Raw genomic sequence first — 23,484 nt, forward strand, 5'->3', positions numbered from 1 at the left:
GTTTAAAGTACTGCTAAGTCCCTAAAGTGAAAGCGAAGCAAAAAGTGGGATCACGCCAAAGGAAGTACTCTGGAGGAGTAAAAAGAAAACTCACTGGTTTGAGATTTGAAATATTTGAGAGGACCTTAAAAGCAGACAGACTTAACTCTCAGAGAAATTTGGTAGGAGAGAGGCAACATGAGAAAAGATGCAAGCTGGCCTGGTGCAGTGGCACAGGCCTGTAATCCCAGCGACTCAGGAGGCTGAGGCAGGAGGATCACAAGTTCAAAAACAGCCTTAGCAATTTAGCAAGGCAGTTTAAGAGATTGGTTAAGCCCTGCTATGATCAAAACCCTGGTACCAAAAAGGGGGGTGGGTGGAGCTCAAGCTACAGAGTGTCTTAAGTATCGAATCTTTTTTAAAATACTAAAAGAAGAAGAATAAAAGAAATTCAGTTGTACCACAAGTGGGTGTAGATATTCCAAAGATGAGGAAGATATTTTTCTGATGATCTGAATGGCTGGACTACTGCACTTCCAAGGCAACATCAGTGGTTGTCAACACTTGAAATTCTTGAAAAATGAAACACTTCAAATTTACATCTCAGAGGTTAAATGACTGAGTCCAGAATAAGAGGGAGTGGGGTACACCTGCAGGAGAGAGACAATTTGCACTTGAACTTCCTAGGTCTGTATGTTGGAGGTGGGAAGCATTAAACCATGAAAATCTAGTAAGATTTTGCTTCCTCAGGTTTGAGCAAATAGTTTCATATATCTGACTTATAAGCATTAACAAATATTTGTTAATAAATGTCTTCTATTAAAAAGAGGAGATGATAATAGTGAAAGTACCCTGAATACAATGTGATCACAGTTAGTCTCAAAGATCAAGGGTTAAGGCTTATGTCTCATACATTCTCCAACTCACTAGTAATACTGCCCTAGTGTTACTATAAGACAATTAAAATGGGCAAGGTGTGCGTCCCCTAATCCCAGCTACTTGGAATCCTGGAGCAGAAGGTTCACAAGTTTGAGGCCAGCCTGCACAACTGAGACCCTGTCTCAAAATAAACTAAAAAGGATTGGTAATACAACCTAGTGGTAGAATGCTTTACCCAGCATGTGTGAAGCCCTGGGCTCAGTCCTCAGTAACACACACACACAAAGTAGACTGTTTTTGGTTTTGTTTTTTTAAGTCTTCAGGTTTTTTTTCAACCTCCCACTTTATTTATCTATGCTTACAGTTAAATAATTGGCAAAATTTGCAGGTTCACTGCAGAAAAAACCGTAAGGAAGGCAAAGGGAAAACTTCACCTCTAGCCACAATTAAAATTCTACAGCTGTGGATTTTTGTTTAGGTGTACAACATGAGAACTGTGGAATAATTCAGAGTGAATCTTGGTTCATCAAATCTTAAATCCCTTCATGACACAATATACATTTTAAGTACTCCACCACATACTACTTGGGTTTTTTTTTTTTTTTGTGGTCCTAGGGGTCCAGCTCAGGAGCATTTTATCACTAAGCTATATGCCCAGCCATTTCTATTTTTATTTCAAGACAGGATCTGAGCTGCTCAGCCTGGGCTCAAACGTGTGAACCTCCTACCTCAGCGCACCCCCACCCCCAATTAACTACCACATACCTGGATTTTTTTTTTTTTTTTAAACTGGGGATTTAACCCAGGGGTGTTTAAACCACTGAGCCAAATCCCCTGCCTTTTTATATTTATTTAGAGAAGAAATGGTCTCACTGAGTTGCTTAGGGCCTCACTAAGTTGCTCACTAAATTGCTGAGGCTGGGGCTTTGAACTTGTGATCCTCCTGCCACAAGCTTCTGAGTGACTGGGATTATAGGCATGTGCCACCATGCCTGGCTCACACCTGGACCCTATACATACTATTTTGACTAAGTTAAACTCTGAAGTCACTTTCTTTAAATTTTCTGACCTTAAAGCCCTTGCCTGAGTCTATAACTACTCAATTAGAATGAGGAAAAATCTGGTATAAATGTGTATTTTAGACATGTTCATTTATAATTAGTTTTTCCTCTGTAGTCCAAATATATGTGGAATTCAAAATAGAACCTAGCACTTTACCAGTGACAGGACTCTGAATTGTTACTCTTTGGCAGCTTCAAGTTTATTAGATAACATAACAAAATAACATAATGTGTTTATCTTCCAGTAATAAATAAACTTTCTAAGTAAAACCACACACACACACACAAACGGGTATCTTAATATGAAAAACATTACCATTTGTTTGTATTGTTGGAACTATTAATGGAAGTTTTCTACTCAAGACTTAATGTGAATTATCAATCAATGAGTTTATAGGACTGCCTTGCCTGTTTCCCTCCCTATATCATATACACACAAAAAAAAAAAAAAAAAAAAAAAAAAAAAAATTAAAAAAGAGAGAGAGAAAGTAAGAGAGAAAATAAATATTACCTCTGGAAGGCCAGGTACAAGTTTCCTATTGTCATCTAATTTGTTTCTCATTTTGACATCAACATCTTGGCAGAATTTAAGGACCAAAGATTTGTGTAATTTTCCTTCACTTCAGCATATACCAAAAATCATAGCAGAAAACAAAAAAGGGCTGGAGGTGTAGCTCAGTGGTAGAGTATTTAACTACTTACACTAAGGCCCTGGGTTTGATCCCCATCACTGCCAAAAAAAAAAAAAAAAGACATTAAAAATATGTTTTAAAAGGAAAACAAGGGCTGGAGTTGTGGCTCAGTAGTAAGGGCTTGTCTAGCATGTGTGAGGCATTGGATTTGATTCTCAGCACTGAGAAGGGCCATCAACAACTAAAAAAAATTTCAAAAAAAAAAGGAAAACAAAAAGCAGTGGATTCAGAACAAGAAACTATCTGCATAACTCGGAGGAACTCAAGCAAAGAGAATGTAATTTCATGCTGAAATCAAGATTATCAATCTACAAACTCTTATCTATATACAAAGAAAAAATTTTTGAGAACAGAGATAGGATGGAATGTTCTTTCTATCAGGAAAACACTCAGTATACCCAGTTTGTAACTCTTGGCATTTTGCTAAGGTACAGATTGAACGATAATTTAGGGGTTGGAGTTGTGGCTCAGTGGTAGAGCACTTACCTGGCTGTGTGGGGCCCTGGGTTCAATCCTCAGCACTGCACATAAATAAACAAACAAAATAAAATATCCATTGACAACTAAAAATGTCATTTTTTTAAAGAATTATAATTTAGGGTAAGTTACCACCTAAGTGATCTTCAGTGTATCTGTGTGCATGTCCCTGGATTTGTAATTTCTTCAGTTATTCTTCAGAACAGTTTATGATATCTTAGGCTGAAAATTAACATCCCTAGCTAACTCCCTCTTTTAAGAAAGGCAAACATTGCTTGTACTATTCATTAAATCTTAGTAATGTTTAAAAAAACTTCAAATGTTAGTAACTGTTATTAATGATTTTTTTTTAATTAGTACTGGGAATTGAACCCAGGAGAATTCTTTGGTTCCTCTGAGTTACATCCACATCCCCGTTCCCTCCTCCCTGCCCTTTTTTTCTTCTATCCTCCTCCTCCTCCTCCTCTCCTTTTTCATAGAGATAGAGTCTTGCTAAATTTTCAGACTGGCCTGGAATTTGTAACCCTCCTGCCTCAGTCTCTTGGGCAGCTGGGATTAAGGCATGCTCCACAGCACCCAGCATTAATGACATTTTTATTGGGCATGAGACTCTAGGAACAATTACAATGTAAAGGAGAAAAAATTGCCTGTTCATAGCTAGAAACTCAAAGTTTAACATTAAAAATTCATTTGGTTGCTTAAGTTCAAAATGATCCAAATCAGATTGCTACATTTTGGACATTTTTTAAATCATTTTTTTCCTTTGTATATATCTACAAACTGTAGAGGTTTTAAGAAGGGCAACTCCAAATTCAGCAAGCATGCTAGCCAAAGCTTATCGTTTTGTTTTGTTTTTTTTTTTTTTTTTCTCCCAAGTACCAGGGATTGAACTCAGGGGAGCTTAGCCACTGAACTATATAACCAGCCCATTTTATTTTTCATTTTGAGACAGGAGTTCACTAACTTGTTTAGGGCCCTTGCTAAATTGCTGAGGCTGACTTCAAACTTGAAATCCTCCTGTCTTATCCTCACAAAATGATGGGATTACAGGTGTGCACCACTGCACCAGGCCAAAGCATGTATTTTAAAATATTCAGGCAGTATTTAGTGGGGCTGATAGAGACACAGACTAGATTGGTTGATTTGTCCTCTATTTTCCCATTCCCTTTTTGTTCCTAAGTACTGTATAAGCAGGGTAGCGCATGCATAGTTTCCCTTACGATAGTACCATTAGATTGATATAAAATGTTACTACCACCCCACCCACCATTGCTTTTCATTGTGTTGTTGTAGTGATGATGGTGATGCTGCTGGCTGCCCCTGCTGCTGAGGATGGAAACCCAGGACCTTGGGCATGCTGAGAAAATGCCCCTACCACTGCGGTACACCCCCCAGGCACCATTCCAATCATATAAGGTGCAATATCCCTAGAATAATTATTGGCTTTGGGCAACTAGGTTCTGAATTGGTTGTCCAGTTGAGGTCTCGAGCAGACCAGTGCAGCTCCTGAAAGTGGTAGCTTACTATTTTGCCATCAGTATAGAGGTGGGAGTTCACAAAAGGAAATGAGACACCAAGAGGTGGACCCTGAGCAGATAAGAGAGGAAATTATTTTCTAGCCATCACTGTGGGATTTGAAACTTTAAACTCCAGGTAGAGGGAGAACAATTACTTCTGTCATGTAGTGGTATGCTTGGTACATTCCCTCCTAGAAACTAGCTACTTGAAGAAGCCACATAGAAAAGAATCAGGGTCCATTCAGTCATCATCACCAGCTGAATTCCCAGTCAACAACCAGCAACGTATCTGACTGATACGTGAGTGAGTCCATCTTGAATACTCCAGTCTAATTAGTCTTCAGAAGACTGCAGCCCCAGCCAACTCCTAGTTTATTGAGCATTCCTATGTAGAGGTTAGAAATGAAAGCTCTACTTCCTTACCTTAAGGATTCCCAGTACTAGTGGTATTGAATTACATGTGGGTTCAGTTGACCCACAGAAATTAAAAGAGATAATAAATAATGTTGAATTAAGCAACTGAGTTTTGGGTTGGTGGTTACATTGCAAATAGATTAAAAAGTCAGAACACTAAAATGGGTTATCTAGTCTTGGGTTACTCTCTCAGACCATATTATTTCTATTTGTACAGAGTAAAAACTTTTAAAATGTGCCAGGCTGGTCACAGCTATGCTGCAATTCAGAGTGTCCATAATTGGGGTCTATATATTAAAGAAGGTGGTAACTCTGTGTTTAGTCACAAATCTTCAAGGAAAAGGGAAATTTTGCTGCATCACATTTGGGTTTATAAGGGCCACAAGGAATTTTCCAAGGCTTTCTCTTTGTTGCTAAGTGAGAAAACCTGAGTTGAATTTTATTAAAGGAAAAACCATTTCCTTACAGACACTCCAGATTTTTTCTGCTGAGAAACATGTACAAGTTCAACTGCAGTATATGTAGATCAAGATAGTACTGAGATAACATCTTTACCTCTCTTATTGCAAATATTTATAGTACCTAATGTTGGCAAAGGGGAAAAGTCCACTCTAATTTACTGCAAACATACATCGCTTAATGGCATGTTAGCAATATACTGCACTTACACTCCTAAGAATCTATCCCAGAAATAACCAGATAGTTCAGAGGTAAAGTTGAAAGCATGGTCACTTTAGTATTATTTATACTTTCAAAAACTTAGGAACTATCAAAATGTCACATGCATACACACAAAGAGAGGTTGGTTTTTAAATTATAGTTTTTCCATGCAATGGGATTTTGGAAATAGTTAACAGATAGAAAATTGTCATGATATATTAAGTCAAAGGACTCTACCTTTTTTGAGTCATGTGCCATTGATGATGCCATACCAAATAGGACCAAAAACATTTCAAACAAGAGGAAATTCACTTCTTAATTGAAATCACTCCAAAAAACATTTCTTGAACATTCCTATGTAGCAGGCACTGCATAAGGCACTTAGGTTGGAAATGAAAGCTCTGGTTCCTGCCTTAAGGACTCCCAGTGTAGTTACTGCGGCCAACGTTACAATGCAGTATGCTAAACCTATCAAAACCTATAAAGAGACTTTGAAGAGAAGGGGATCCCATATCTCAATCTCAAAAAATTAAATAGGAGCCAAGTGCAGTGGTGCATATCTTTAATCCTAGCACGTCAGGAGGCTAACGCAAGAGGATCCCAAGTTGGAGACCAGCCTAGGCACTTCGAGACACCTTCCCTCAAAATAACAAATAAAAACGGTTGGAGAAGTACCTTTATGATAGAACACTCCTGGGTTCAATCCTCAGTACAGCAAAAGAGATCTTTTTTTAAAGAAAACTTTTAAAAATTAAATAGGAATAAGCCATATGAAAAATTCTGGAAAAGTTATTCTAGGATATGAAATATTCCCAGAATCGTTAGACATTTTAACCTAAGAAAATGATTGAATCCAACTATGACTTGTGACCCTTAAATAGTTAGATTTTTCTTCTGGATAGAACTAGAGAGCAATAAAAATGTCTGACAAAACATATTGAAAAACATCCCACCATCCCTACTTGATTTTACTGAAAAAGTTAAAAGGGCTAGGGATCTAGCTCAGTGTTAGAGCGCCCCTGGGTTCAGTTCCCAAAGGGGGGCAGGGAGAAAGGTAGGGAGAATTATTTTATGTAATATAGTAAAATTAGGTCTTTATTCCTCTACTAAATTAAACTTCTTTTAATGGGAAGTTGTCAGTTTAGCATTGTGTTTAAGGTTTAAAAAAAAATGTATTTTGCTTATGTCATTTTAACTAGTTGAGAAATAACTAATATGGAAAGTAACACATAGCAGACTGATATATTTCTAGTTCCATGAGTCAAAATCATAGAAGTTTAGAAGGAGGAGGGAAAAAAAAGATTTATTGAATTGAATTGAGGTCCTGGAAAAATGAGGTAAGACTAACTTAAATGGAAACAAGTTTAGTAAGCCACCTCTAGGCTATAATACACATTTATTTCATTCTGCCTTTGTGTTTTGTTCTTTACAGATGAATAAGAATTAAGAAAAGGATATAATTTTCTTTCTTTTCCAAGTCTCCCTCAGCCATTATTATCCAAGGTTAATGATGTGAATGTAATAACTAAGCATAAGTAGATTTTTTTTTTAAAGTCCCTTCAATACCTAACAGCTAGGAAACTAAACTGAATTCACTTTTTTTAGTACTACAAAATTAATTCAGAATTGTGTTAATTCAGGCAAGAGAGGTAAATCTTACCTTCCCAACAAGAGTGATGATTGGAGACCAGAGTCCTATTTCTGGGCTCTCAATTCCAAATTCAAAGATAAGTGCAGCTGCCTAACTGAGGATAGACAAGATAGACAAGAATAAAAGACATGAAGGATGGACAAGAAGCAAAAGTCAGAGGCAGGGGCTGGTGTTGTAGCTCAGTGATAGAGCGTTTGCCTAGCACATATGAGGCACTGGGTTCAATCCTCAGCACCAATTAAAAGTAAATAAATAAAATAAAATAAAGTAAAGGTATTGTGTTCATCTACAACGAAATACAAATATTATGGAGAGAGAGAGAGACAGAGAGAGAGAAGGGGAGAGAGAAAGGATTAAATAAATAAACAAATAAGGCCAGGGCAGTGGCATGAACCTTAGTGCCAACTACTCAGGAGCACAGGAATTGGAGACCAGCCAATGAGCATACTGAGACCCTGTCTCCAAAACCAAATATTAAGTATTGAGACCATTTAGGATAACGCAAATAGTCTAAGCAAGGTGGTGAAAGCTGAAAGGGAAAGAGAAAGATTCAATGTAAATTTTAATCCCTGTTACTTGGGAGGCGAGGCAGGAGTTTGAAGTCTGCCTGGGCAACATAATGAGAACCACTTAAAAAGGGGAATAAAAAGGTATATTATTGAAAATACAGTAGAACTAATAGGGTTTGCTAGCATATTATCTGTGTAGGGGTGAAGATTTAGGAAGAGACAGAAACAAAAGATGTCAGCTGGGCGCGGTGGCACTCGCCTGTAATTCCAGTGGCTCTGGAGCCTGAGGCAGGGGTATCACGAGTTCAAAGCCAGCTTAAGCAATGGCGAGGCACTAAGCAACTCAGTGAGACCCTGTCTCTAAATAAAATACAAAATAGGGCTGGGGATGTGGCTCAGTGGTTGAGTGCACCGGTTTCAATTCCTGGTACAAAAAGAAAAAAGAAACAAAGGATGTCCTCTAGGTGTTTTGCTGGAAGGATTGGTGAATATGCCAAGGACAGAAGTGGAGATGACTGGGTTGGGCTAGCAGAGGGTGGCCAGTGAAATCAAGGACTTACTCCACTGGTGACTCTTGAAGGCATTTTAATTCCCCCTACCCCAAGGTAAATGGTGAAAAAGGAGACCCAAGGCCAAACCTGGGGACCTTTGAAATATAAAGGGGGATGAGGAGAGAAAAAGGAACTAGGAGACTGAGAAAGGAAAAGCCCACAATGTAGATGGGAAATTGGAGGGCAGAGTCATGGAAGCCAGGGGAGGAAGGCAATTCAAGTCGGAGGAAAATGATCAGGATATGATTGTACTTATTCATGATACTGGTTAATACGATACTGACTAATGGAAAATTGCGAGACATATCTGCACTGCTGACTGCACCTGTGAAAGAGCTACTCACAGCTACTTTCACATGCAGAGTTCCTCCACCCTTCCTTTCCCACAAAATTTCTGTTATCTTTCCGGAAACCAATGATGGTACATTTATATTATTATTTCTGTATTTCTCTCTTCTACTTTAACATAGTACAAAAGTAATGCATGTTAATTGTACAAAATTTGGAAAATCTCAAAAATGAAAGAAAAGGGTTGGGGATATAGCTTAGTTGGTAGAGTGCTTGCCTTGCAAGCACAAGGCCCTAAGTTCAATCCCCAGCACCACAAAAAAAAAAAAAAAAAAGAAAAAAAGAAGAAAGAAAGGAAGAAAAAAAAAACCACCCATAATTGCAACACCCAGAGATAACATCTCTAACTTTTGGTATATGTGTGTACTCCACTAAATGGATGTGTATTACAAAATTGAAATCAGGCTAAACATACTTGGAACCTGCTTTTTTTTTTTTTTCTTACTTAGAGCTATATCAATAACATTTTCCATTTCACTACCCTTTAAACATGACCTTAATAACTACATATTATAACATTATATGACTAGATCATAATTTAGACTGTCATGTATTGTTTAAACTCAGAATTTCCCCAACATTCTGCCATTTATAAACATCATAGTATACGAGTTAAGAGCATAGACTTTGGCACTTAACACATCTGGCTTGATTACTGCTTTCACAACTTAATGTATGCTTTTGAGAAATTATTGAACAATATTTGAGGTCAGTTTCCTTGTCTATAAAATGACTATGCTAAGAATATCCATTGTGAGGCTAACAGATAAATTTCATACTACAGCACTCAAAAAGCAATTAGTACATAATAAATGTAAACCATTGTACAATAAAAAAACATGACTATATTTTAAAATTTTTGGGAAAGATTATAAAAACTTTTCTGATCAATTTATCCGTTTAGTATCCCCTTTACCAACTAATCTGACTAGTATCTGGGACGTCCATATAACTTTTGATTCATTCACAAATTTCATTACTTTCTTAGGCTGAAAGAGGTGACTCTTTTATTTCTTTCCTTTTCATCCTTCTTGTTATTTTCATTTGGTTTTGCTGGCGGGGGTTGCTAACTTGTTTTTGTTTTTGTTCTTTGAAGAGGTTACTTTTTTTGTGATAATAGTTTTTTTTTGTTTGTTTTTTGAAGATGTAACTCTTGATAATGGATTTTTATTTGCTCATTAGGATTCCATGAAGTAAAATAATTTAATTTCAGCATTATGCAATTCTTCAATACAATTTTTTCAATTCACCTAAAAAGTATTAATCTGTCGAATGACATCAAAAAAGACTCTAGGACTAAACCCAACAAACTAGTACAAACTCCTGCTCAGCCTGCTTGGCTCCCACTGTTGCTTACTTCCTCTCGGCCATATTTTTGTAGGTGGTGAAAAGAGAGAAAGCTAGGCAAAGTTAATACCACATCCAGAAGAATAGTTACAGAATTTCATCCTGCCTAATGCAACTGGCCATCTCCCTAGACGCCTCCCTCAGCTGCTCATAGACTATAAAATGCACTTGATTTCCAGTCTCAATAGGTCCTTTTGCTCCTGTGTCAATAAATAATTATCCCTCTGACTTCCTCTATAGTAAACTGAGCTTTCACTTATGTCTTGGTGAATTATTTATCACTGAGAACTCTTCAGGGTTTCTCCTACTTGGGAGCTATTGGAATAAGAAGTTTTGCTCTGACGGGGCATGGTAATGCATGCCCGTAATGCCAGCAACTAGGAAGGCTGAGGCAGGAGGATAGCAAGTTCAAGGACAGTGTTGGCAACTTAACAAGACTCTGTCTCAAAATAAAAAATAAGAAGGACTTGGGATGAGGCTCAATGGTAGAACACCTCTGAGATCCATCCCCAGTAACTTCCCCACCCCACCTACCCCACACACAAATTTTGAAGCAAATTTTTTAGACAGCAGCAACCAAATATCTTCCTCATGTCACCTTACAGCACGCACACACACACATACAAACACACACACACACACACACAGTAAAAACTTTTGTAGATTGTGGTCTCCTGTCCACTGTGATCTCTTCCTGCTGGGTTCAGTGTGCCATGGAAGCTAGAAAAAGTGCAGGTACTTTATCTACACAGACTTCATTTCTATTTACAAAATCTCTCTGTGATTTTTTTTTTTTCCACTGTAGCACCTGTCTATTCAACTGTAAGTACCAGCCAATGAGCAGTAAGGTCTGAAGCCAGCCTGCAATGGGGGAAGTGGGAGGGGCACCCATCAAACTGGTTTGACTGCCTGAAGATGACTGCTTACTCTAGTTTTAACCAAAAAAGAAAAATACCTTAGAAACTAACATCAGTCTGGAGTCCCCAAGACTGAAATCCAGTTGGGGACTGTGCCCTTGCTAACACACTTTTCACTTTTTAACCATTTCAGGATTGCCACGTAGGCACAGCTCCAGAGCTCTGTTGTTCTCAGCAACGCTGCAGACTCTAATGTCTCCTCTGGGAACAGAAGAGGTGCTATATCCCGAGGCACCTAACCAAGTGCTGGGTCATTTTGACAATAAAGTAAGAGTTTCTTTAGAAGGTATTGAGTCCAGGGAGTTATGAGTCCATTCAGTTTAAGTGCTAGCATTTAGGTTCCCTGTTTATTAGAAATAAAAAGAAGGAATATACTGAAATAAATTTTCAGTCCCTAGTTCCCTAATGGATTCATTTTAAATAATGAGAAAAGGAGAGTTTAATTCTATGTGAAGCCAGTTTCCTGTATTCTTATTTTATTCCTTTGAGCCTCACTATTAACATCTGTAAAACAGGGTTAATAATACTTTCTAAGGGGATAGGGGTTATGGCTCAGTGGTAGAATGCTTGCCTAGCATGTCTGAGACCCTGGGTTCAATCCTCAGCACCACATAAAAAGATAATAAAGGTATTGTGTCCATCTACAAGTTAAAAAAAATAATAATGATAATAACACTTTCTAAGGAGAATGATTTTGAGGATCAAGTGAGATAATGATTACCACTACACTACACAGAAGTCACTTTAAAAAGAAAGTTTTAAGCCAGGCGCAGTGGTATACGCCTGTAATTCCAGCTATTTGGAATACTGAAGCAGGATGATAATAAGTCTGAGGCTAGCCTGAGCAATTAGTGAGACCCTGTCTCAAAACAAAATGTAAAAAGGACTGGGGATATAGCTCAGTGATAGAACATCCCTCAGTTCAACCCCCAGTACCAAAGTAAAAAAAGGGCAATTTTAATATTTATAATATAATGAACCAATAATGCAGAAAAAGAACAACATTTTTAAGAGTCATACAAACTTCATGACTTAGTTTTTCCCCTTCAGTCCATGAGGTATTGGTAGCAAGTTCCTCATACATGGAAAGACATGAACCATTCTTATCTTCAAGATCACTTTGCCCCTTTACTCTTCACATTCACAGAATGCTGGCAACGCTTTCTATCAACCTCTTCTTCATTCTGCTTTCTTTATTCTGCTTTGTTTACCACTCTCTGCCCTCCACAAGACTGGACATTCCAGATGTCTTTTATTCCCCCTGTATAATCTCTAATCAACGTCTCGAATGTAGTGTACTTTCCATAAAGGTTTGTGTTAAAATTAGCAAAAGCTGAATATAAAAGCATTGTGGGGCCCCAGCACTGTGATGCACACCTTTAATTCCAGCTATCTGGAGGTTGAGGTGGGAAACTTGAGTCTGAGGCTAGCCTGGGCAACACTGTCACACTCCATCCTAAAAAAAATAAAAATAAAAATAAAAAAATAACCTTTTGTGTCTCCTTGCTCTTCCCAAATGACAGCCATGTCCTGCCTGAAATCCTTTGTTCTCCCTCAATGGGAAAGGGACCAGAGGAGCATAGGTACCATTGGGTGAGTTAGAAAGGAGAAGGGTTTTAAGAAAAGAAGGAAGCCAGGAATAGTGGTGGCAACCTGTAATCCCAGTAACTTGGGAAACTACGGCAAGAGAATCTCAAGTTCAAAACCAACCTGGGAAATTTTAAGCAACCCTGTCTCAAAATAAAAATTTGAAAAGCTGTAGTAGCCAGGTATGGTGGAACACACCTGTAATCCCAGAGGCTCAAGAGGCTGAGGCAGGAGGATTGCAAGTTCAAAGCCAGCCCCAGCAATCTATTGAGGCCCTGAGCAACTTAGCAAGACCCTATCCCAAAATAAAAAATTAAAAGACCTGATACTGTGGCTTAGTGGTTAAGCACCCCTGGGTTCAATCCCTGGTACCAAAAAAAAAAGGGGTGGGAGTGGGTGGTGCTGAGGTTGGTGGTTCCCTTGGTTCAATCCCCAGCACCACCAAAGAGAAAAGAGTGAAGATTAAATTTTGAAATGCTGCAGACAGATAAGGAAAGATGAGGGCTGATCAAGGCCCATTGGGTTTTCTGGTGGTTACAGGTGACCTTCAAGAGAACTCTCTCAGATAAGGATAAGGAAAGTTAGATTCCTGAAGGTTTGAAAGTGAGTAGGTGTTGACAAATGGCTGGCATAGAGTCTGGACACTAATTCTGGGATATGTGGTTCCTTTGGGGTTGAAATCCAGTCGAGCATGATGCATTAGCATCCTTCACGGTTCCATGCTCAGGCCAAGCCAACCGTATCACAGCTTCCTCTTTACACACAAAGCCACCCAATGATACCCCATCTCCAGTTTGTTCTTGGTCCTTCCATATGACCTGAAAGCCCAGTGTTGACTATTCTGAAACTGAAGTCTTTCCTAATTGCTCCAGCTTAAGGAATTCTGGGTTGGTTGGTTTGTTTGTTTTTGTAATACTGGGGTTTGAACCCAGAAGTACTCTACCACTGAGCTACATCCCCAGACCTTTCTAGTTTTTGAGACAGAGTCTGGCTAAACTGCCCAGACTGACCTCAAACTTTAGATCCTCCTGCCTCAGCCACTACCTAGGACTACAAGCATGTGTGCCATCATGCCAGGTTTAGGAATTCTGTTTTTACCTGTAGGCTGTAATTTTTTGAGGCACTTAACACATTTGGCCTGATACTTGAGGTACGTTAAATGTGTGATTTCCCTTATTAGTCTATAACAGATAAGCAAACTTTAATGAATACTTAAATTTCTTTCAATATTAAGATACTACCCATTCAAATAGATAGAAGTTGTATAGATCCAGCTGGGCACAGTGGCGCATGCCTGTAATCACAGCTTCTTGGGAGGCAGAGGCAGGAGGATCTCAAGTTCAAAGCCAGCCTCAGCAATTTAGCAAGGCCCTAGGCAACTTAGTGAGACCCTGTCTGTAAATAAAATATAAAAAAGGGCAGGGATGTGGTTCAGTGGTTAAGCACCCTGTGTTCAATTCCCAGTACAAGAAGAAGAAGAAGAAGAAGAAGGAGGAGGAGGAGGAGGAGGAGGGAGGAGGAGAAGAAATATGATCTGTTGCAACTACTTAACTCTTGTGATAAGATAACAATGAATGAGGGTGACTGTGTTCCAATAGAACTTTATTTATGAACACTGAAATTTCAGTTTCATATAATTTTCACATGTCACAATACAGTATTCTTTTGACTTTTTTCTCCAATGATTTAAAAATGTGAAAATCATTTTTAGATTGTGGATCATACAAAAACAAGTGGCAGACCAGATTTGTCTCATGGGCCAGGATTTGCCAACCCCAAACCAATAAATAGTTCACTCAGAAGTACTGGGGATTGATCCCAGGTTCCCTTTACAAACCCTGTCCTTTTTTAATTGTTTTATTTTGGGACAGGGTCTTACCAAATTGCTGAGTATCTCAGTCAATTACCCAGGCTGGCCAGGGCTGGGGTTGTGGCTTAGCAAGTAGAGTGCTCACCTAGCACATGCAAGGCACTGGGTTCGATCCTTAGCACCACATAAAAATAAATAAATTATGTGTTCAACTATGACTACAAAAAAATTAATTAAAAAAAAACAAGTACACGTAATGCAAGAATGATTCCCGCCTTAAATTCAGTTTCTGCAGGACTTTTCTTGACCAGTTGAGGCCATTCATTCATTTATTCATCCACCAGGGCTGATGGTCACACAGTTACTAGCTGGTTCTATCATACAGTTTCAATAATGACAGGCTGTGTAATGCTTAAGCACTAAGCAGGTACTGTTCCAGGTACTAGGGAACCCGGTGGTAAACCAGTAAGCAAAGCAGTTCTCACACTGTATTCTAATTACTGTTTAATTGTCTGTCTTCCCTGGTGTAATGAAAGCAGCATGAGGCCAGGAACCATGTGGATGTTAAGTCAGATTTCTGCAGGAGAGAGGATCAAAGCAGTTTACCCAAGAGAAAAGAAGTAGAGTCAAAGAAGGGGATTTCAGGGGATAAAAACTGTAAGTGAGAACCAAGAGAGTTGTGGTTGACAAGTTCTGTTTGGCTGGGAAAGAGAATAGAACTAAGGGAGTAGAGAGAAACCCATCCTGTAGGGATTTGAAAATCACATCAAAGAATTTAGACTTACTCCTAAAAAATTAGGAAACTAGTGAAGAGATTTAAGGAGGGGAATGGCTTGATCAGATTTGTGCATTCCCAGAGTAAATCCTGAATTAGAGACAGGATCTGATTGAAGGCAGAATCCTGTTTAGAAGCCATATCCTAAAACCAGGAGTTCATAACCTGGAGTCTATGGTAGATTAAACGAAACGCAGAAAATAATACATCTTTATTTTTTACTAGACTCTAATTGAAATTTAGGATTTCCTCTAATTATTAAGATAAGCCGTAAACCCCAGTATTAACAATATCTGGACTCGGGGTGTAATTCAGTGGCAGAATGCTTGCCTAGGATACATAAGGCTCTTATTCCAATCTCCAGCACCACAAAAAGCAACAACAACAAACAACAAATAAACAAACAAAAAAACCACACACACAATATCTGTCACTCTATAGCAAACAGGAATCAGATAGTTTTACCACACATTTTAAGATCCTGCTGAGGTTTTAAATCACTACCCTCATTGCTACTGTGAAATTATAGCAGTTATTATATTCACTGCTAGACCTTATCATTAATGTATTAATAAATGAATAAAATACTTTGCACTTATGTCTTATATTCTGATAACTGCACTGAAATATCACAATGTCCTATCTAATACATTTAAAAATGTTATTTTGAGAAGGCTTCATAGGTTTTCGCAGTTTGACAGATAGACTGCAGCACCAAAAAGGCTCAAAATCTCTTCTCAGGCTCAGTGGTAGAGTGCTGGCTAGCATGGGTGAGGCCCTGGGTTGCATTGATCCCTAGCACTGCAAAAGGACAAAAAAAATTCCCTTCTTAGACTGTCGTTGTAAAATACCAGTAGTCAGCAGCTCCCCCGAAGCAGGCTCCCCATAACCTTCACCTACTTGCCCAATCTCTTTCAATAAGCATAGGTTCTTTTCTCTATCCTATGACTTACTCCTTCAGACTTTGTTTTTTGTTTTGTTTTGTTTTGTTTTTAGGGTACTGGGGATGGAGCCAGAGCCTCAAGCTTGCTGGGCTCCACCTCTGAGCTACACCCCCAACCCCAGGTGTCCTTTCTTTTGTACTCTCATGACAACCTGCTTTTACCCCAAACACAATACTTACCATGTGGATGCAGCATCCCACAATTTAACATAGGAGGTTTTAAATATCACAAGTAGCCCTGAAACTCTAGGACATGTAGTAATTTGTCAGTTCATTGAGGCATGAAATAGGATTGCTACTTCTGGGATGGAGTCACTGAACTTCTCAGGAGTCTGACTGCCCAGGTTCCACATTGCTACATGATGTTATTTAATACTCACAATAAAACTACAAACTAAGTCATCTTATCCCCATTTTATAGATGAAGAATTTGATGAAATCACAAATTATGGTAAAATCAGAGGATCTAGAAATTTGTAATGGTCTTGATCATGACCTTTTAGATTACCATATTGTTTCTGATTTAACCTTTTGGAAGTGAACTACTGAAGGCAAAGACTAGGTCTTTAGTCTTTTTTTTTTTTTTTTTTTTAAGTTTCATAACACATCATTTTTTTTAGGTGTTGATAGACCGTTACTTTATTCATTTATTTTATATGGTGCTGAGAATCGAACCCAGTGCCTCACACATGCTAGGCAAGCACTCTACCACTGAGCCACAATCCCAGCCCAAGGTCTTTAATCTTGACATCCCCATTACCCATACTGCTTCTGACAATTAGTAGGTGTTCAACAAAAGGTTTCCTGGTTAATGAAAGGAAGGATCCTAAGAATCCTGTCTTCCCTTTGTAAAAGGGAATATCCTGAAAGTCATAGCTTTCATCTGGATCTCACTGAATTCCCAGCTCCTAGAATAAAGAATGGTTCATAAAAAATAAAAATATTGATTAACTGACTAAGTCTATAGGAATTTGGGTTTATCTGACAGCTGATACATTTTTTGAAGTTTTTTATAAAGGTCTTTATACAGTAAAAAAATGTACAAAAGTATAAATAAGGCCAATTTTACAATTTTTTAAAAATATTTTTTTAGTTGTCAATGGACTTCATATGTGGTGCTGAGAATTGAACCCAGGTGCCTCACACATGCTAGGCAAGTGCTCTACCACTGAGCCATGACTACAGCCCCAATTTTACAATTTTAACAATTATTTTCAGCTTTCACCTTTATAGTTTTTCAGATAATTTGAACAGCTGTCTCCATGATTATCTCAGGAAATTTTTTGATATAAATTATGGGAAAATAAAGCTATATTTTGCTCTGGCTATTGATCATCATTAAGTATACAAGTGGAACACAGAGGAAAGTGTACTTCTGTATAATCACATTCTCCCTTGAGTTAAAATAAAGTAAAAATAATAATACTTAATTTCTTAGCTTTTTTCAGACTAGTACTTTATTTCAACAGAATGAAAAAATTGAGGCAAAAATAAATAGAATGCTTAATGAAAAAATTTACAATACTAAACTATAGAACTAACCAAGTTAATTAATTAATTAAACTTAGGTTTAAGATTTGTTTTTGAAAGGAATGAAATTTGATAGTAGTAACAGGTCAGAGAAATGAGGGCACATCTTTTTCAATGTCCAGAATGTGAGTATAAAAAGTGTCCTATCTCAAAATGCTTCCCTTCCTGAAGCATCCAGAAATAGACACATGAAATCCAAAAGTGAAATGAACAAATTTCTACTTGACAGCTTCTTGCTCTTTTCCCTCACTAGCCTCAGTTGAACTGAGCTAGACCAAATACTCACTAATAGCTATGTGTCCTATGTACATTTGGAAACCCTTTGCCTGGAAGGGTTGAGTTTCAAAAATCATTTCAGTTACTGGTTCTTACATATCAGGAAAGCTGGCTTTGTAACGGTAACCACTTTCATCACTTTTTTAAAAAGAACGAGTTCTCGTGTGTTAGGGGTGACAGGAAACTCGATAGTATTTATATAAAATGCAATAAAAGAAATTTACTAATGATTTTGGATTATTTACATAAAATACATAGATAAAAATATAACAAAGGAAAAATAGTTTCAGTTTCTTCCCTGTGAAATGAATTGGGGATACTGCTCTGGGTATGGTGGTGTACCTCTGTAATCCCAGCTATTTGGGAGGCTGAGGCAGGAGGGATGGTGAGTTTGAGGACAGTTGGACAATGTCTCAAAAAATAAAAAGGTCTAGGGATGGAATTCAGGAAGGGTGCCCCTGGGTTCAATCCCCAGTACAGAAAAAAGTAAATTTGGGATGCTGGTGACAATAAAATGGGAGTATTTTGTTGAATTTTACTGCATCCTAAACTGTATATAAGCAGGGTGATCTGTTGGGAGCAAAATTATTTCCCTAACTTCTACCATACCTTAAATGCCAACAACAAAATTTTAGCATGCAAATACTTCACTGTGTTGTTATTCTTATTAATTTTATCTATGAATTCATTACTACTCGTGTCACCTAGAGATCATTGTCCTGAAGAAATGGTACAGATAACAGGCAACATGTTCATGAAGAAAAGGTTTTTGCAGACAAAAGGGTCTACCTCTTGATATACCCAAGTAGGGACTTGGGACTGTAGGTGGAGCTCAGTGGTAGCCTAGCACACACAAGGCCCTGGGTTGGATCCCCAACACGATGATACGATGATTATAAAAAAAAAAAAAAAAATGTAAAAAGTAGGGCCCCAGAATAGCAGGAATGAAGTCTTCACCATCGCCTGCAGCTAGTTCTACTCTCACAAGTAAGTGACTTTGAGTTGGGAAAAAGGTAAATCAACTTCAAGGAAAGTCTTGATATAAAATAATAGAAGCCCTTTAATAGAGTCTGACAAATATTAAAGATGACATGTGGCACTGTCTTCTACAATTCATTAGTAAAAGCATCATCCTTTTCTATTTCTTTCCTTTTTTTTATTTGTTTGTTTGGTACTAGGGATTGAACCAGAGTTCTACCACTGAGTTACATCCCCAGCTCTTATAATATTTTATTTTGAGATGGGGTCTTGCTAAATTGCTGAGACTGGCCTCCAACCTTCAATCCTCCTACTTCAGCCTCCCCAAGTAAATTGCTGGGATTACAGGTGTGCACCACCACACTTGGTCCCTTTTCTATTAATATGCTCGATGCAGTCAGTATGTAAAAGTTACACAAAAGATGATTAAAATTTCAAATTTCATCAAGGTCACAAGAATCTGGAATCTAACCCAACTATATTTTAACCATGAGAGTTCAATAATGGACTATGTCATCAATTTCATCCAATTTGAATAGGATATTCACTAAAATTTTCCTTTCCCTAACATCTTTAAGTAATTTAAAGCAAAACAAAAACAAACCAAAAAACCTTCTATAAGGCGAATCCTGATTATGCTAGGCAAGTTTCAAAGAATCTAGCTAACCTTTCAGACTGACTATTCAATAACATGATTGAAAGATGCCTGAAACCACTATTTTCGCATTTAAGGTTCTTTGCAATTATATACCATATATGGCTTAGTTGTAACTGTTACTGCGGACTGCCAGAAACAATGCATGCCTATAATCCCAGCTACTCAGGAGACTATGGCAGGAAGATCGCATATTCAAAGTCAGCTCTAAGCAACCTGGCTAGACCTTGTCTCAAAAAATAAAAATTAAAAAGGCTGGGAATGAAGCTCAGTAATATAACACCCCTGAGTTCAAGTCTCAGAACTACAAAAAAAAAAAGTGGGGGGGTCGGTCCTTAGCACCACATAAAAATAAATAAAATAAAGGTATAAAAAAAAAAAAAGTTTGAGCTGTAGATTTCTTGAATTAGAATCTCAACAATTACTTGTTCAGTGATTTGTCCAAGTTATTTATCCACTTTGTGTCCCAGATTTATTATTTATAAAGTGAACATTACAACACAGTTTATAAATTTGCCTTCGATTATCTCCAAAGGAACTATATTAAAAGAGTAGAAAAATGTGGGAATAATGTGGAAGAGGTATTGGTTTGTATAGCACTTCTTCCAACAAAATTAAAAGGGATTCTAAGCCATATATGAAGGTTTTAAGGAAAACTTACAGAATTGTTTTCCTTTCATGCAAACAGTGGCTGGTTTAATGACTTCAAGAACCACTATGCTTTTCCACTATGTTAAGTATTTGACAAGCAGCAACAGATGAAAAAACTGCAAAGACATTTCCTCCTGTATTAAAACAATTAATTAACGAAGTAAAGTATTCCTTGGATCAGACTTTTGGTACTGATAAAAATGTTTTCTATCAGAAGCTAAAAATGAATGTCCTGACAAATCCATATCTCAAAGAAGGAAGTATAAGCTCCAGGGTTCATAATACAACAGTGACTATGATTCTAAGGCAAAGATACCAGTAAAGATTTAACCTTATTAGGATTCTTATTAGAATGATTCTTGATTTTGTTAGTATTCTGGTCACAAAGTTTCACAGATTTTGCATGGTCTACCCCAATCCTAATATTTCTCCATAAGCCCTCTTCCCTCTTATTTTTAGTTCAATTTTATAGAACACAAGGCATTATGGCAGAAACACTTATATATACCTCACTGTGAGAATTTTAAGAATAAATAAATTGGGTTAATACACATGTCAAACAGAACCTGGCATGTAGTGAACACTCAATCAATTTTAGCTATTGCTATTATCTATTATAATACAAAATAATGAATTAACTTCAATTCAAAAGCACATCAATTATCAATACACTTCTATCAAATACTTTAGTCAACTTATAAAATAACCCCTTTATACTTCTAGCCACAGACACAGCCTCACCTACCCACTAACTATGGCTGGAAAGTTACCAACCATAAAGAAAATTATTGACAAATTCTTTGGATTTGGATCTGCTTAACCATTAATTTCCTACTAATCTGAGTTAAGAAAATGAATTGGTGGTAATGTTAAAAATCACTACATAATAGCTTTATATTATTTTCTTTAATTATGTCTCCAAAAAAATCTTCAGGTTTAACAGTTTATAAGTTAAAATGCTACACCAATGAAGTCTTTATTCACAGAACAAAGATATCATTAGGCAAGAAGAAAATCTTTTTCAGTTCTCAAGCAATATATGTATCTCTAACAAAACAGTTGGGTTTTTAATCATTCTATAAGTATACAGAAAATCTGGTCCCTCAATTACAATATTTATAGATGTAAATTACTAAAAGATTGACGAGAAAGGCTAGTAAAGAGAGGACAGAGAAATAAATGCAAAGACTGAGGTTTAATAGAGACAACAAAACTCAGAGCATGAACATGATACAGTCACATAACCTTAGAAGTTATTAGGAATTCAACTTTCTATCCAAAGTAGTAATCCACACTACAATATTCCCTCTTGCTTTGTTTGTTTGTTTTGTGTTGTGGTTTGTTTTTTGGTACTGGGGATGAACCAAGGGATGCTTCCCTCCTGAGCTACATCCCCAGTCCTTTTTTACCTTTAATTTTCATTTTAAGACTGGGTCTCACTACACTGAGGATGTCACTAAGTTGCTGAGGCTAGCCTGGAATTTACAGTCCTGCCTCAGCATCCAGAGTTGCTGGGATTACAGGTGTGCACCACTGTGCCCAGCCGAAATCCCCATTGTGCCATGTTTTAAAACATTCAGTGACAAGAAATTCTCTACTTCAAAGCACATTTTGATCACATAAATTATTTCTGTATAAATTCAATTAAATCTTTAAGGAATCAAAAAGATTCATATATACACAATTTTTTAAAATCTAAACTGAGAATGCTTTAGTTGGTCAATTGAAAATAATTTTTACACTCAACAGCTTTTTAATTTCTTTTTAGCTTTTTTTGCCTATAACCTTTTTTAACATTTTTTTAGATGTCGATGGATCTTTTATTGTATTTATCTATATGTGGCACTAAGTATCAAACCCAGAGCCTCACACATGCCAGGTAAGTGCTCTACCACTGAGCCACAACTCCGGTCCCATAACTTTTTTTTATTGACACATAATTGTACATATTTACATGTATAACATGTGTAATGAAACAAATAAGGGTAATAAGCATTTCCATCTCCTTAAACATTTATCATTCCTTTCAAACTCTTTTCTAGACTCCACCAAACCCCCACAGCACTGAAGATTAAACCCAGAGCCATACACATGCTAGGCAAGTGCTTTACCCTTTTTATTTTATTTTGAAACAGGGCACTATTCCAGGACTAGCCTGCAACTTGTGATCTTCCTGCCTCAGCTTCATGAGTAACTGGGATTACAGATTATTTACACCATGCCCAGTTTCTAGTTCTTTATAAAATATGCAATAAATTGTTTTAAGCTATATATAGTAACCCTGCTGTGCTACACAAACTTATTCCTTCTAACTATATTTGGTATTTGTTATCTAACCTCCCTCCATGCCCTGCCCCCTTGTTTTATACTGTTTTTTTTTGACCCAGCATTTTATTTTATTTTATTTTATTTTATTAGTTATAGATGGACACAGTATCTTTATTTCATTTGTTTGTGGGGCTGAGGATCGAACCCAGTGTCTCATACATGCTAGGCAAGCACTCTACCATTGAGCTACAATCACAGCCCCACAACACTTTTTTAAGCCAAAGTCACAAGACGTCAACACTCAGGTTTCTGAGTATGTACCCATTACATGAGAGTGAATGAAAGGATACTAAAGCAAAAAGGAAAAAACTAAGAGCAAGATACAGGACACCATTTTGAAAATTAATTCATGAAATTGCTCTCAGGGGTAAAACAGATACTGAGGTAACTCAAAATGATACAATGAAAAATGCAAGCCTGACAAATATTTTCATAGAAATAGGCAATAATAAAAGAAATAGACCTTAAGACTTTAACAACATACATTTGTGCAGAGAATAACAGGAACTAGAATTTCTGGTAGTTGTAATTTATTTAATGAAAAAAAATAAGACATTTCTACTTAACAATCACTTTTATTTGAGGGTGAGGGGGTACTGACGATTGAAACCCAGGGGTGCTTAACCACTGAGTCACATCCCCAACCCTTTTTTATTTTGAAATCGTGTCTCACTAAATTGCTTAGGGCCTTGCTAAGTTGCTGAGACTGGCCTCAAACTCATGATCCTCCTACCTCAATCCACCAAGTTGGTGGGATTACAATTGTGTGCCACCATGTCTGGCTATTCATTTTTTTTTTTTTAAGATGTTGATGGACCATTATTTTATTAATTTATTTATATGAGGTGCTGAGAATCAAACCCAGTGACTCACACAACCTAGATTTTTCAATTCCCAAATGATTTCTCAGTTTAAAAAGAACCAGTTCTGGGGCTGGGTTTGTGGCTCA

The sequence above is a fragment of the Sciurus vulgaris genome (assembly GCF_902686455.1).
Source record: "Sciurus vulgaris genome assembly, chromosome: 9".
NCBI classification, from domain to species: Eukaryota; Metazoa; Chordata; class Mammalia; order Rodentia; family Sciuridae; genus Sciurus; species Sciurus vulgaris.